The sequence below is a fragment of the Mustela erminea genome, chromosome 6 (assembly GCF_009829155.1).
Source record: "Mustela erminea isolate mMusErm1 chromosome 6, mMusErm1.Pri, whole genome shotgun sequence".
In the NCBI taxonomy this organism is placed as follows: domain Eukaryota; kingdom Metazoa; phylum Chordata; class Mammalia; order Carnivora; family Mustelidae; genus Mustela; species Mustela erminea.
Window position 1 is genome coordinate 73892367 of NC_045619.1, and position 13857 is coordinate 73906223.

Genomic DNA, 13857 nt, shown 5'->3' on the forward strand with positions numbered 1-13857 from the left:
AAGGCCCACCTACTACCCCTCTGTCTTGGAACCTCTTCAGATACTCTTCCATAAGTCTTAAGGGTTTTTTGTTTTTTATGCCTTTCTTCTCCCTTCAGTTTGTATATTTTCTGTTGCTTTGTCTTCAGTTCCCTGGTCTTTTCATATGCAGTACCTAATTCCATTAAGTATATTTTTTTCTTTTTTTGAGTCAAATTTGTTGAAATATAATTTAAACACAGTAAAATTAATTTCTTTTTGTGTATTTCTTATTTCAGTGAATTTTTTACTTCTGATACTTCATTTTTCATCTCAAGGAGTTCTAATTGACCTTGTTTCCTATTTTTTTTTGTTCATGTTTTTAAATTTTTAATATATTTTTAGTAGCTGTTTTAAAATTCCTTATCTGTTTGTCTATAATCTTTAATATTTCTGTCTTGTTTCTTAGTATATGTGCTGTCAAAGCGAGCACTCTGTCTTGTTTCTGTTGACTTATTTTCCTCCTGGTTTTGGCTCATCTTTTTCTGTTTCATTTAACTGGATGTTGAGTAGTTTGGATTTTGTATCTAACTTTAAAATTTCTTTGTTATGGCAGTAGATAATTTCTTGAAGAATGGTTTTATTCTTTGGGCTTTTGTTTTCTTTCTGAGATTTATTAGATTGCATCCAGAGTTATTTTTATGCTAGGGCTAGGTTAGCCTTAATCCTAAGGATGTGGCCTTTCAGAGTTTCTCCTGAATACCCTGAATATCTGAATACCCCTGAATACCCTAGTGAGGTTTCTCCCTCTGTTAGCTAAAATTTGGGTATCTTCCAGCCTTGTGTAAACTCTGACACTTGTTTTTCCCTAGTAGTTGTTCTTTATTTTGCCTCATATGTCTCATTCCCAACTTATGTGCAGTTTAGTAACCATAGACTCAATAGGATCTTATACTGATTTGGGGAGTTCTTTTTTATTTGTTTATTTATTTTTTCCTTTATTCTCCAGATTCTACCTGACATTCATCTTCATTTCTCAGAACTCTGCTATCTCGTCAAGCCAGTGATACCTCCATAGTCTGTTTGTGTTCCCCTTTCTATGCAGTAGTCCAGAATGTGTCTCCAGCTAAAAAGCCCAATTGTATAGTTTACCTCATTTGTTTCTTTTCTCTCAGATTTATAATCCTAAACTGCCTGTTGTCCAGTGTATTAGTAGACACAGGAATATATAGGAATATACAGGGATATATTAGTGCTCTTGTTTTCTTCAACAAGGGCTAATGAGGTACAAGTTACTCTCTTATGGGAGGAAGACATGATCAATTTTTGAATGCACATATCAAGCTATCGCTTAATCAGTCAAAAGCCATGGCACCTACTGTGAAATTTTGTTTGTTTTGAGAATCAGATTATAGTCTAAATAATTTTCTTCATAAATCTCTACTAAAAGCATTAAAATTAAAATCATCATTCAGATAATTAATGCATTATTTATAGATGATGTAAGATAATCTTTATACTCATTATTATTATTTTTTAAAGATTTTATTTATTTTTAGAAAGACGTAGAGAACACGTGAGTGGAGGGAACAGCTGAGGGAGAAAGAGAATCGCAAGCAGACTCTGTGCTGAGGGCAGAGCCTGATGTGGGAGTTCAATCTCACCACCCTGAGATCATGACCTGAGCCAAAATTAAGAGTCAGATGCTTGACTGACTGAGCTATCCAGGTGTCTCTACTCATTAGTATTATTATTTTACAGATTTTATTTATTTATTTGACAGAGAGAGAGACACAGCGAGAGTAGGAAACAAGCAGGGGGTAGTGGGAGAGCAGGGAAAGCAGGCTTCCTGTGAACAAGGGAGCCCAATAGGCGGCTTGATTCCAGGACACTGGGATCATGACCAAAGCTGAAAGTAGATGCTCAGCCATCTGAACCACCCAGGCACCCCTCTCCTCATTATTTTGATGACATCTGGGTTCCCCAGCTAAATGGGGATGTAAAAAATTTGGCAGGGTTCAGAGATAAGTGACTCCAATGCTTAAGAGATTACATTGAATGACCTTCTTGGCATATATAAAGACAGGGGTTTATTTAGCTTTTGGAAGAACAACTTTAGAAAGACAACCATAGTCACCCAAATATGAAGAGGTCATGATATGAAGGTTACAATCACTTGTTCTTTTTTTTTTTTTTTAAAGATTTTATTTATTTGACAGAGAGAGATCACAAGCAGAGAGAGAGAGAGGAGGAAGCAGGCTCCCCGCTGAGCAGAGAGCCCGATGCGGGGCTCGATCCCAGGACTCTGAGATCATGACCTGAGCTGAAGGCAACGTCCTAACCCACTGAGCCACCCAGGCGCCCCCACAACCACTTGTTCTTGCACTCCACTAAGGATATAAGTACATTTAAAGAATAGAGGTGAAATTTACATAATATGCATAAGTGAATGTCCTCCAAAAATTTTCTAAGCAGTTTTAAATTCCTTGGGATGTTGTGAAATCTTTCTCTGCTTGGGAGATGAACAAAAGTAGTTGGGCATCTTCTTTGCAAGGTGATTTAGATGAGAGATTAGCAGTAAGTTAAATAAATTTTCAAAATACCTTTCAGGTCTGATTCTAATAGTATTAAGGAAACATTACTTCTGCTTCCTAATAGCTATCTTCTTAGATCTTATAGAATTACCTCCTTTTTTTTTTTTTTTTTTTTCCTCTAGTAGGAAGATGCTTTTATGATACTCTTTTTCAGTTGCCTGGGGTCTTTAAGATAGGATTACATGAAAGTTCTTACCTTCATTGATTCTTTTTTTGTAAGCAGGAAGTATTTGTTTATTTATTTTACAAAAAACAAATACCAGGACCTATATTTGCATGCACAATGAAATACTTACGGGGCTCATTGCAGCAGAATTGAGAACAAAGTGTCCTATACTTTAGCTTAATTTTCAGGCAAAATTTCCGCTTAAAAAAAAAGTGATCAATTAATGTGATTTTCTTTTTACAAATATTAAAACAAGGAAAAATTTCCAACTATTGCAAAACATTAATTCCTTTTTCACAATGAGATACTTGCCTGTGAAAAACACTCATATCAAAAGAGGAACTTTTTTTAGTGCCCTTTTTGAAAATTATCTATCTTTTTAGATTTTCTAAGATGTGACTTGAAAATTATATTGGCACAGAATATATGTTTTTCCACAAGACTAGAACTCTGTAGTTTTTCAGCCAGAGGGAATGGTAATGTTCTTGACAACTGTTCTAAGGGAAGGATCAAGTTAAAATCCTTAGAGGATATGTAAAGTGGTATTGGATTTACCAAGAAAAGCCTTTTTGCTGGGACAAAAGATAGAGCCCTTCACTTATTACTATCTTTCTTCTGATTACTATTTATTCCATATTTGTATATGTTTCATATACATGCTTATTGGGCATTTTTAAACATAATATAACATGATTACATTGTGAAAATCCATGTCCCCTCAAACATTTCCCTAATTAATTACTATAGCAACACAGTCTTCCTGTTAACTCAATCCAGTGATCAGAAGTTTTTTTTTTGTTTTTGTGTTTGTTTTGTTTTTTGGTGGCAGTGAGGGGCTGAGATAAGTAACAGGAGGAATGGTTTTTAGAATGCTTCCATACGGTTTGGAAGAGGAGGTAGTTGTCAGAGCATAGAAAGCAGAGGTAAATGGTTTCATTATTCATTTCTCACAGATTACTTTTTGGATTAATTGTTACTTAGCAAGTCATCTGTAGAAATTAAGCCTCAGGGGTAAGGTAAGGCAAGCTTATTTTGGGAGAAGTTCTGACATGAAAAAGCTACCCCCCAATAGTGCCTTTTTAATGGACCATAAGAGGTTAGGAGCAAGCCTGATAGAACCTAGGCAGGACTAGTAGGTTCTATCAGGAGGAGGTGATAGTAGGAGGAGGTAAGAGGACCCCAAAATGACACTGATTGTCTGGGCTGACTTAATGAATCTAACATTTTGGCTGACAGCGGTTAACACCTTCTAATTTTACCACTTTGTGCCTATCTCTCCTGATTGTATAGACTCAGTTATAAGGGAGAACATTCTCAGACAGAAGGCAGAGTGTTAATTATTATTATTATTATTACTTCATTAATTATTATTATTATTGTTATTATTACTTCAAGAGAATAGGGTATATCTCAGATATATCTTAGACTCTCAGGAGAGCCTCTTCTGCTCATACTGCTAAAAAACCTTGCCTGACGACTGGCCATAGTGCTTAGCAGGCCTGAGAGAGGAGGGTATGGAAGTGACTGCCAGCATATGCGTGTTGGTGCACACGTGAATCTCTAAAGGACTAGAGTATTGCAAACAAATTCAATTGGTTTTGGTTAAAGAAGTCTTTCTATATTATGACTGGTTGAAGATCATAAGTGAATTCTTCAGGATCAGGACATAGACAAGACATTTAGGATAAGTACTGTGATGGTAACTCAAATATAACGCTCTGTCTGAATATTTGTTGTAGAATTTATGACATGTTGTCTTGTATTAGAGTTATTTAAAAGCTAAACTGTGAGATGCTAGAAGGCAGAGAGAGTGTTTTATTAATCACTGTATTCATATAGTGCTTACTCCAGTATTTTCTTCCTACAGGAAGCTCAGTCAGTGTTTTCTAAATTGAATTGAATATATTATAATGTCTTCTGACTCTAGATCCAAATAACTTATGTTAAACAAATAATAATTATGTTTGGTGCATCCTATTGCAATAGAATCCAAATCTAACAACAAAGGGGTTACCCATGGGATGTACAAAATTGAGACTGGTTAATTCCTTCATAAAAGACATTGTGAAAATGAGGGAAACTTCTCTTTAAAAGGCAAAACAGGGCACCTGGGTGGCTCAGTGGGTTAAAGCCTCTGCCTTCAGCTCAGGTCATGATCCCAGGGTCCTTGGATCGAGCCCCACATTGGGCTCTCTGCTCAGCAGGGAGCCTGCTTCCTCCTCTCTCTCTACCTGCCTCTCTGCCTACTTGTGATCTCTGTCTGTCAAATAAATAAATAAATAAATCTTTAAAAAAAAATCTTCAATAAATAAAGAAAGAAAGAAAGAAAAGGCAAAACAAAGTGAAATGAAAACTCTTTTTTTTTCTCTTTGTGAATGTAAAAATGTGTGTAAGACTGTGGTGAATAGAGTTTGGCTTCATTATTTCTGATTTCCCCTTTTTATGTAAAGTGAGGCAATGCTTTGACTTTGTGTATTATATTCTGACACCTTAAAAATGATTTTTAAAGTACATGTTAATTTCTTTTAAAGTCTCTCTCTCTTCCAGCCTCCTCCTCAATTATCCCATTTACTTTTCAAAAGGGAGATAAAGAGTCATGCCACTCCTCTTAAAAACAAAAAATATTCTGGTTTACAATAGCTTTTGGGGAGCAAAGAAAGGAAATCATTATAATAATTGGGAATATTATTTACTCCTGGAGTGAAAATAAGTTATATATTTCATGAACAACAAGAGTATATTCCATAAGTCACATTTCAAGTCTCTAGCCAATTCTCTGATACATAGAGATGAAAGTACATATTATAGTTATATGTTCAAATGAAAATCTAAGAAAATAGTCTTTATGTCCTTATTATATTGCTAACATACAAAATCTGTTTGCTTATGATAGAGGAGAATCAAATGTTAATTTATTTGTTTCAATCTATATATATATTCTTTGTTCAGGGACTTTGGTAATAGCTAATATGTTTTTTTGGTTCTCAATCTAGAAAGAGCTCATATTCTTTTTTCCCTTCATTCTCTGAATAAAATTAGATCCATATTTAAATTCCACAGAGGTTTATACTCATTCGCTCTGTGGTCTTGGGCAAGTTATTTGGCTTCTTTGATCTTCAGTTTTATTATCTGTAACATGAAGCTAATATTTACTTTGTAGTACAGTTATGGGGTCAAATAACATATTAAAAATGTAGCTGACCCTTGATCAACATGGGGGTTAGGGATGCCAAACCTCTTCCCCACTGTGAGGTAAAAAAATCCATGTATAACATATGATGCCTCACAACCTTAATTACTAATAGCCTATTATTATTTTTTATTATTTTTATTAACATAATGTATTATTTGCCCCAGGGGTACAGGTCTGTGAATCATCAGGCTTACATATTTCACAGCATTCACCATAGCACATACCCTGCCAGTGTCCGTAATCCAACCACCTGATCCCACCCCCACCCCCCAGCAACCTTCGGTTTGTTTTGTGAGATTAAGAATCTCTTATGATTTGTCTCCCTCCTGATCTCATCTTGTTTTATTTTTTCCTTCCCATTCCCTCACAACCCCCCGTTCTGCCTCTCAAATTCCTCATATCAGAGAGATTATATGATAATTGTCTTCCTCCGATTGGCTTATTTTGCTTAGCGTAATACCCTCTAGTTCCAACCACATTGTTGCAAATGTCAAGATTTCATTTCTTTTAATCAGTATTTCATTGTATATATACCACATCTTCTCTATCCATTCATCTGTTCATGGACATCTAGGTTCTTTCCATAGTTTGGTTATTGTGGATATTGCTGCTACTAATAGTCTATTATTGACCTGAAGCCTTACTGTTAACATTAACAGTTGACTAATACATATTTTGTATATTGTATCTCTTATATACTGCATTCTTTTCCTAAAAAAGATTTACTTATTTTAGAGAGAAAGTTAGAGTGACAGAGTGGGAGGGACAGAGGGAGAGGGAGAAAGAAAATCTCCAGGAGACTCTGTGAAGTGTGGTACTTGACGTGGAGCCTGACTCAGGGCTTGATCCCGGGACCATAAGACCACAACCTGAGCTAATACCAAGAATCAGATGCTCAACTGACTGTACCAGCCAGGAGCCCCTATATACTGCATGCCTTAATAAAGTAAGCTGGAGAAATGACAATGTTATTAAGAGAAGAGAACATACATTTATGGTACTGTAGTGGGCCCATACAATTCAAACCTGTATTGTGCAAGGGTCAACTTAGAGACCAGAAACACAATGATTCTTAATAAACATTACAGTCTTTCAAATTTTACTTATTTAAACACCTATATTATCTTTCTAACATAATTTGGTCTAGCCAGTTGAAAAAATAATGGCAAATTGGGTGTGGTCTACTTCTCTCTCTTGGAAGCATATTCAGATTTGAGAGGAATAAGTTAGAGCAGCCATTTAATGAAATGGGAAGACTCAGCATATTCCCTCAAGAGATACAAGGCTGAAATGAGAAGCTATCAGATAGGAACAGGCAAAATTTGTTCTCAGCTACATCTCACTTATTTCTGTTCTGTAACATTTCCCCCCTCACACTTCCTTTTCCCTGACTTGAATTCTTACATTAAGAAAAGGCATGTTTCTTCAACATGGTAATTTTCATGAAAATAAACAAAAAAGAATTGAAGTTTATTGTAATGTAAGGAGAAGATAGAAATTGTTTTTCTGAGGTTAGGGGGTAAGTTAAACATCAAAGTAACTCTACAATACTAGGGCTAATATTAAAAAAGAGATGGCATGGTAAAAACATCCTCAAATTTTGTTTCAATTAAGCATTTTCATTAAATTTTTTTTCACCAATAATTTCCTTCAGAATTTGTGGTAAAATCTCTCTCTTTTTAAACATCTCAGTGGAATGGCTGGATTCACAAGTAGTGGCAATTAGAAGGAATGGATCTGGCTATTTACTCTCTTCTGATATCTGTGTCATCTTCTTACTTATTATACAATTAAGAAATAATAATAATGATAGCAAATAAATATATAGTACTGACTGCATACAAGACACTATTCAAAGTGCTTGCCTCAGGGTGCCTGGATGGCTCAGTGGGTTAAGCCTCTGCTTTAAGCTCAGGTCATGATCTCAGGGTCCTGGGATCGAGCCCCACATCGGGCTCTCTGCTCAGCAGGGAGCCTGCATCCCCCTCCCTCTCTGCCTGCTTCTCTGCCTATTTGTGATCTCTGTCAAATAAATAATTAATTAAAACAAAATAAAACAAAACAAAAAAAACCCAAAGTGCTTGCTTGAAAACAGTTTTATGCTGTAGGTGTAATTATCATCTCCATTTTAGAGGTGAATGAACTATGTCACAGCAAAGTTAAGTTACTTAGCCAAGTTCACAGTGTAAGTGGTAAAACCTGGATTTGAACAGAGGCTTTCTGGCTGCAGAATCTTGCCTCTTACTTCTTAATCACTATCTTATTTTGCTTCAGCTTGTTTGGCAAATGGGAGCAGAGGAGAAAAGGGTGTTCAATAGATATCAATTATAAGAAGAACATTAGCTTCTTTTAGACTTTGGGTGTTGTGCCATTTAGGTAGTCTAAATGGCCATTCAAATATTGGAATAGTTAAAGTTATTTTCTTTGTTAGGGTGGAAGAGTCCTAGATAAGATTCAGGTTTTGTCACAATGTGACCTTGAACAAATCAATTAATCTTTGTCCAATTTCGGTATTTTTCCTGATTTAAATGCCTGGTAGGGTTGAGAATATCAACTGTGAAAGTGCTTTGAAAGACTGAATCTACATGCAATGTGGGGAAATGGATTTAATATGAAAAAAAGTCCAACTAATGATGGTTTTACTTTTGCAGATCAAGTCCATTTTATTGCCTACCTTCTTTGTAAAAGGCAGAAAATAAAGATAGCTAAACGTAGGGTCAATAAGAGTATACATATATAGATATTTCTAGATATATAGATATTTCTATTTCTTTACTAAGACTATTGTTTCTATGGGTATACCCGATATAAATTATAATACTAATACTGAAATAAATTTGAATTATGGAAAGCTAAAGAGATAGAATACCTATCTATTGGATACCTATACCTATCTATAGGAAATGGATTGATATATCCATTTCCTTAACCTTAAATATTAGCTTAACCAATTGGTGGCTGGAATCCTTTTCCAGTAGACATTATTACTGTTCTTACCAGGGACTCCAATATTCTTCTAATCATCAGATCCTACAGGAATTTTTCAGAAAACTCTTTCTCACTGCAATTGTTCTTGGTATATATCTTTAATATGGGTTTCTCTCTATTTGACCATTGTTTATGTTTATGTCTCATTCCCCCTACTAAATTCTGAGCTTTTTGAGTGCAAGGGTTATTCCTTTTTACCCATCTTTGTAATCTTAGCTTAATTCTTAGAACATGCAGGCACTTGCTAAATATGAATAGATGAGTAGTGAGTGGTAGAAGGTAAATTATGGATTGGCTTCTTATTCATTATCCATTTGCCAGGCATGATTGAATGGCTAAGAAAGCATATGTAGTCTTCTGTAAGCAAGATCTTTTTGGGTGAAGCTGAAGTATACAGATCTGAAGTCAAGGAGGAACAGAGACAGTTCAGTCCATAATCAGTTTAAATCAATCTTGTGTCATGTTAAAATTATTCTCAACCAAGAGACCACAAATGCTTCACCACACATCTGCACTTTCTTTTTTTGTATTGATTTATGAGTTAGTTTACAGAAAGCTATTGCTAAGGGACAGATTTTCTTAGGTCTCTGCTGAAGATATATTCACAAAGAAGCCATGCAAGAATAGCCAACAAAAAACACTGCATGGAGTCCCGTTTCATTATCAAAAACACAACATACCAGCATAAATATTTGGTTTAACCATGCATTTATCCCACTGGAGTGAAGAGTGGACACAACTAGCTTGAATTTAGGGCACAGAACAGTCTGAGGCACATCCCTGAAATTTCTGTGATTGTTTATAAATTACCCATTCATTTAGGTAAACAGATAGCTGTTGGGGTCCATTTTGAACAGGGAAGGAGTAGACAGTGATTAATTGTTAAGATCCACTCTAAAAAAATTTTATATCCTGGTGGTAGAGAATAATTCACCATTTTTGTAGGTCAGCATCAACCAAATAATGGCAATTTCATTTAGGCCACTCTAACATTGCTAATACGATGTGATTTGTACAGTGAATAGAATTCTCTGGAAGTACAGAGTAGAGAATAGCTTGGAAGAAGTGGGTAGTAATTGAGGATGATGTCTGAGATGTCTGAGTTGACACTTGGACAATGTGCATAAATAAGACAAGAGAAAAAGTGGAGGAGGGAGACACTAATATTCCAGACAGAGGAGGAAGAATGAGCAGAGACAATGAAATGAGACACAACAAAATATGTATATGACATAGCACATCATTTAATGTTGTTGTAGTATAAAGTGTAAGACAGAAAATGACAGAAGAGGAATCTGGAAAGTTTAAGCAGGAGTCAGGCCATGAAAGGGCCTGTATTCCATGGTAAATGTTATTGGACCAGCAAACTGGTATTATCTTAATCTTCTTGGGTGGGGCCTTTTTTCTCTTTAATATCATGAATGTATTCCATTGTTCTTAAAACAATGCACTTTTGAGTTCTTAGATAAAATTACATGAATAAATAATGAAGAAATAAAAACTGCTAAGACTCACAACATTTAAGTTCTAGGCTATTAATCAATTAATTGTCTTAAATATAACAATCTTGTGAGAATAGAATTTTTAATAGTGTTTTGAGGCTAAGTGTTCCATGTGTATAAACAATAATATTTTCAATGATTCCCCATAAATTGAATGAAAAAATCCAAATTTGGAATGTTTTATAATACAGTTCCATTATTAACTATATCCATAATCTCAATTGTTTTTATAATTTCATATATTCAAGAAAACAACCTAAATACGATAAAATTACTGAGTGCTTTTATTAATAAATTAAATATATGTGTATACACATATGTGAACTTATGTTTAGAAATATACATGCATGTATATACATATATACATATACAGAAATAGAAATACAAGATTGAAAATTTAGGGGTTTCATCAAATAATTGAGAATAAAAAATAAGAGTTTTTAAAAAATCTTGAAGTATTCCCACACATTTAATACAAATTAAATGAAGAGTCACTGCCATTCTGCAATAAGACCCTACAGTTTTAAAATCATCAATTGAGTAATATTCATCATTGTACTTTCTGCATCTGTCACAGTACTTTATGTATGTTAGGAGTTTAGAAAATATTTATTGTATCAGAAGATAAGAGATATTCTAATCTTCTCTTATTATTCCTTCTCTTTGGTAGTGTTAGTCTTTGTTTTAAAGTATTTCTTCCCTTTTTTCATGCACATTTTGTATTAGATTTTACTCTGATATTCTTTAGGTAATTATTTCATTAAGTAACTGAGCTAATGTGGAAATATCTTAGGAGATAATCTATTCTCATGAATTCACTTATAAGGCTAATGTAGTTGTAACTGGAGAAGCTTTTAAACTCTTCTGAAATAAAAAGGATGAGTCTTAGAGGTACATTATGTGAAATCAATCTAACAGCCTGTGACTTTTCCAGTCTTAAGACTCTACTCTACTCTACCAGAGTTCATCTCACAATTATGGTGATCAGTAGCATCTACCATATTGTGGTGTTTGCTTATTTAGAAAAATGACACTCTGGACTAACAATCAGTATGATACTGTTGTTAAGTTTTTCAGAAGAGGTTGCAGCTTCTAAAAAGGATGTTTGGTATAAAAATACTCTGAATACAACATAGAAACCAAGACTTTTCTCACATATAACTAAATATGAAATTTCTTCCATCTAAGTAATTAGATAGGATTTAATCTTCCTGTAAACGCAGTTAGTTCTGAAGCTCTGGGTTATATCTTGCTCACTGTATCTCCCCAGGCCTAGAGAATTTCTTGGTTATAGTAAACACTCAATAAATATTTGTTGGGAGGATCAAGGAGAGGCAAATACAGATTATATGATCCTCTGGATAGAAAGGCAGAGAGAAAGCTGGACATTGTGCAAATGGAAAGAAATTGTTTCTTGGTGATAAACATCTAAAGGTAGACACTCAGTGTCTTTCATTAAAAGCAGGGAAATCTGCTTAAATTCTTTTTAGTTTTGAACACTAGTAGCTAGAGATACAGAAACATTGTCTGAAATATTCCTCTTAAAGACCCGAATTCTGGGTACTACTAGATAGAAATAGCATGCATTGTCTGCAATCAGTTTAAAAAGTCCTCATACAATCAAGTGCTTATTCTAGACAGCCATGAGACTGGAATAGGAAGGAACATAAGACATTAGCCAACAATTCAGAATTTATGTGAGGAAAGGAGAGAAATTGGATAAGAACTTTTAGACACATTTTCCTTCATTATGTCTGATGAAGGGTTTCTGATTCCTTAGGAAGATTTAAGAAATAGTAGCAGAATCAATCCTATTACATACAACTAGGTTTACTGTATGTATATTTATATGGAAATTCTCAGTTTCTGAAGACATATATAGTTCACTGTATAGTTTCCAATACTGTCAATTAACATTCTGTCTTTATAATTTATAGAAATTGAATTTAGGCATTATTTTATTTTATTTTTTTTGTTGTGTTATACTAGCCACCATAAAATACATCATTAGTTTTTGATATAGTGTTTTAAGATTCATTGTTTATGTATAACAACACACAGTGCTCCATGTAATACATGCCCTCCTTAATACTCACCACTCTTGCCACTGTTGCTCAGCATAGTACTAGAAGTCCTAGCAACAGCAATCAGACAACAAAAAGAAATAAAAGGTATTCAAATTGGCAAAGAAGAAGTCAAACTCTCTCTCTTCACAGATGACATGATACTTTATGTGGAAAACCCAAAAGACTTCACCCCCAAATTGCTAGAACTCATACAGCAATTCAGTAATGTGACAGGATACAAAATCAATGCACAGAAATTGGTTGCTTTCTTAGACACTAACAATGCAACTGTAGAAAGGGCAATCAGAGAATCTATTCCATTTATAATAGCACCCAAAACCACAAGATACCTTGGGATAAACCTAACCAAAGACATAAAGGATCTGTACTGAAGAACTACAGAACACTCATGAAAGAAACTCATGAAAGAAACACTCATGAAAGAAATAAAAAGATGGAAAAACATTCCATGCTCATGGATCAGAAGAAAAAACATTGTTAAAATGTCTATGCTGCCCAGAGCAATCTATACTTCCAATGCCCTCCCAATCAAAACACCAGTGGTATTTTTCACAGTGCTGGAACAAACAATCCTAAAGTTTGTATGGAACCAGAAAAGACCCTGAATCGCCAAGGAAATGTTGAAAAAGAAAAACAAATATGGGGGCATCACGTTGACTGATTTCAAGCTTTACTACAAAGCTGCGATCACCAAGACAGCATGGTACTGGCACAAAAAAAGACTTACAGACCAAGGGAACAGAGTAGAGAGCCCAGATATCGACCCTCAACTTTTTGGTCAAACAGTCTTCGACAAAGCGGGAAAAAATATCCAGTGGAAAAAAGACAGTCTCTACAATAAGTGGTCCTGGGAAAACTGGACAGCTATGTATAGAAGAATGAAACTCAACTGCTTTCTTACATCATAAACAAAAATGAACTCAAAATGGATGAAAGACCTCAACGTGAGACAGGAATCCATCAAAATCCTAGAGGAGAATATAGGCAGTAGCCTTTCGACATCGGCCACAGCAACTTCTTTCAAGTCATGTCTCCAAACACAAAGGAAACAAAAGCATAAATGAACTTTCAGACTCCATCAAGATAAAAAGCTTCTGCACAGCAAAGGAAAACAGTCAACAAAACAAAGAGGCAACCCACGGAATGGGAGAAGATATTCGTGGATGACAGTACAAAGGGCTGATTTCCAAGTTCTATAAAGAACTTCTCCATCCCAACACTCAAAAAATAGATAATTGTGTCAAAAAATGGGCAGAAGACATGAACAGACACTTCTCCAATGAAGACATAACAATGGCCAGCAGACACGTGAAAAGATGTTCATCATCATTAGCCATCAGGAACTTAGGTATTATTTTAGAAAGATACT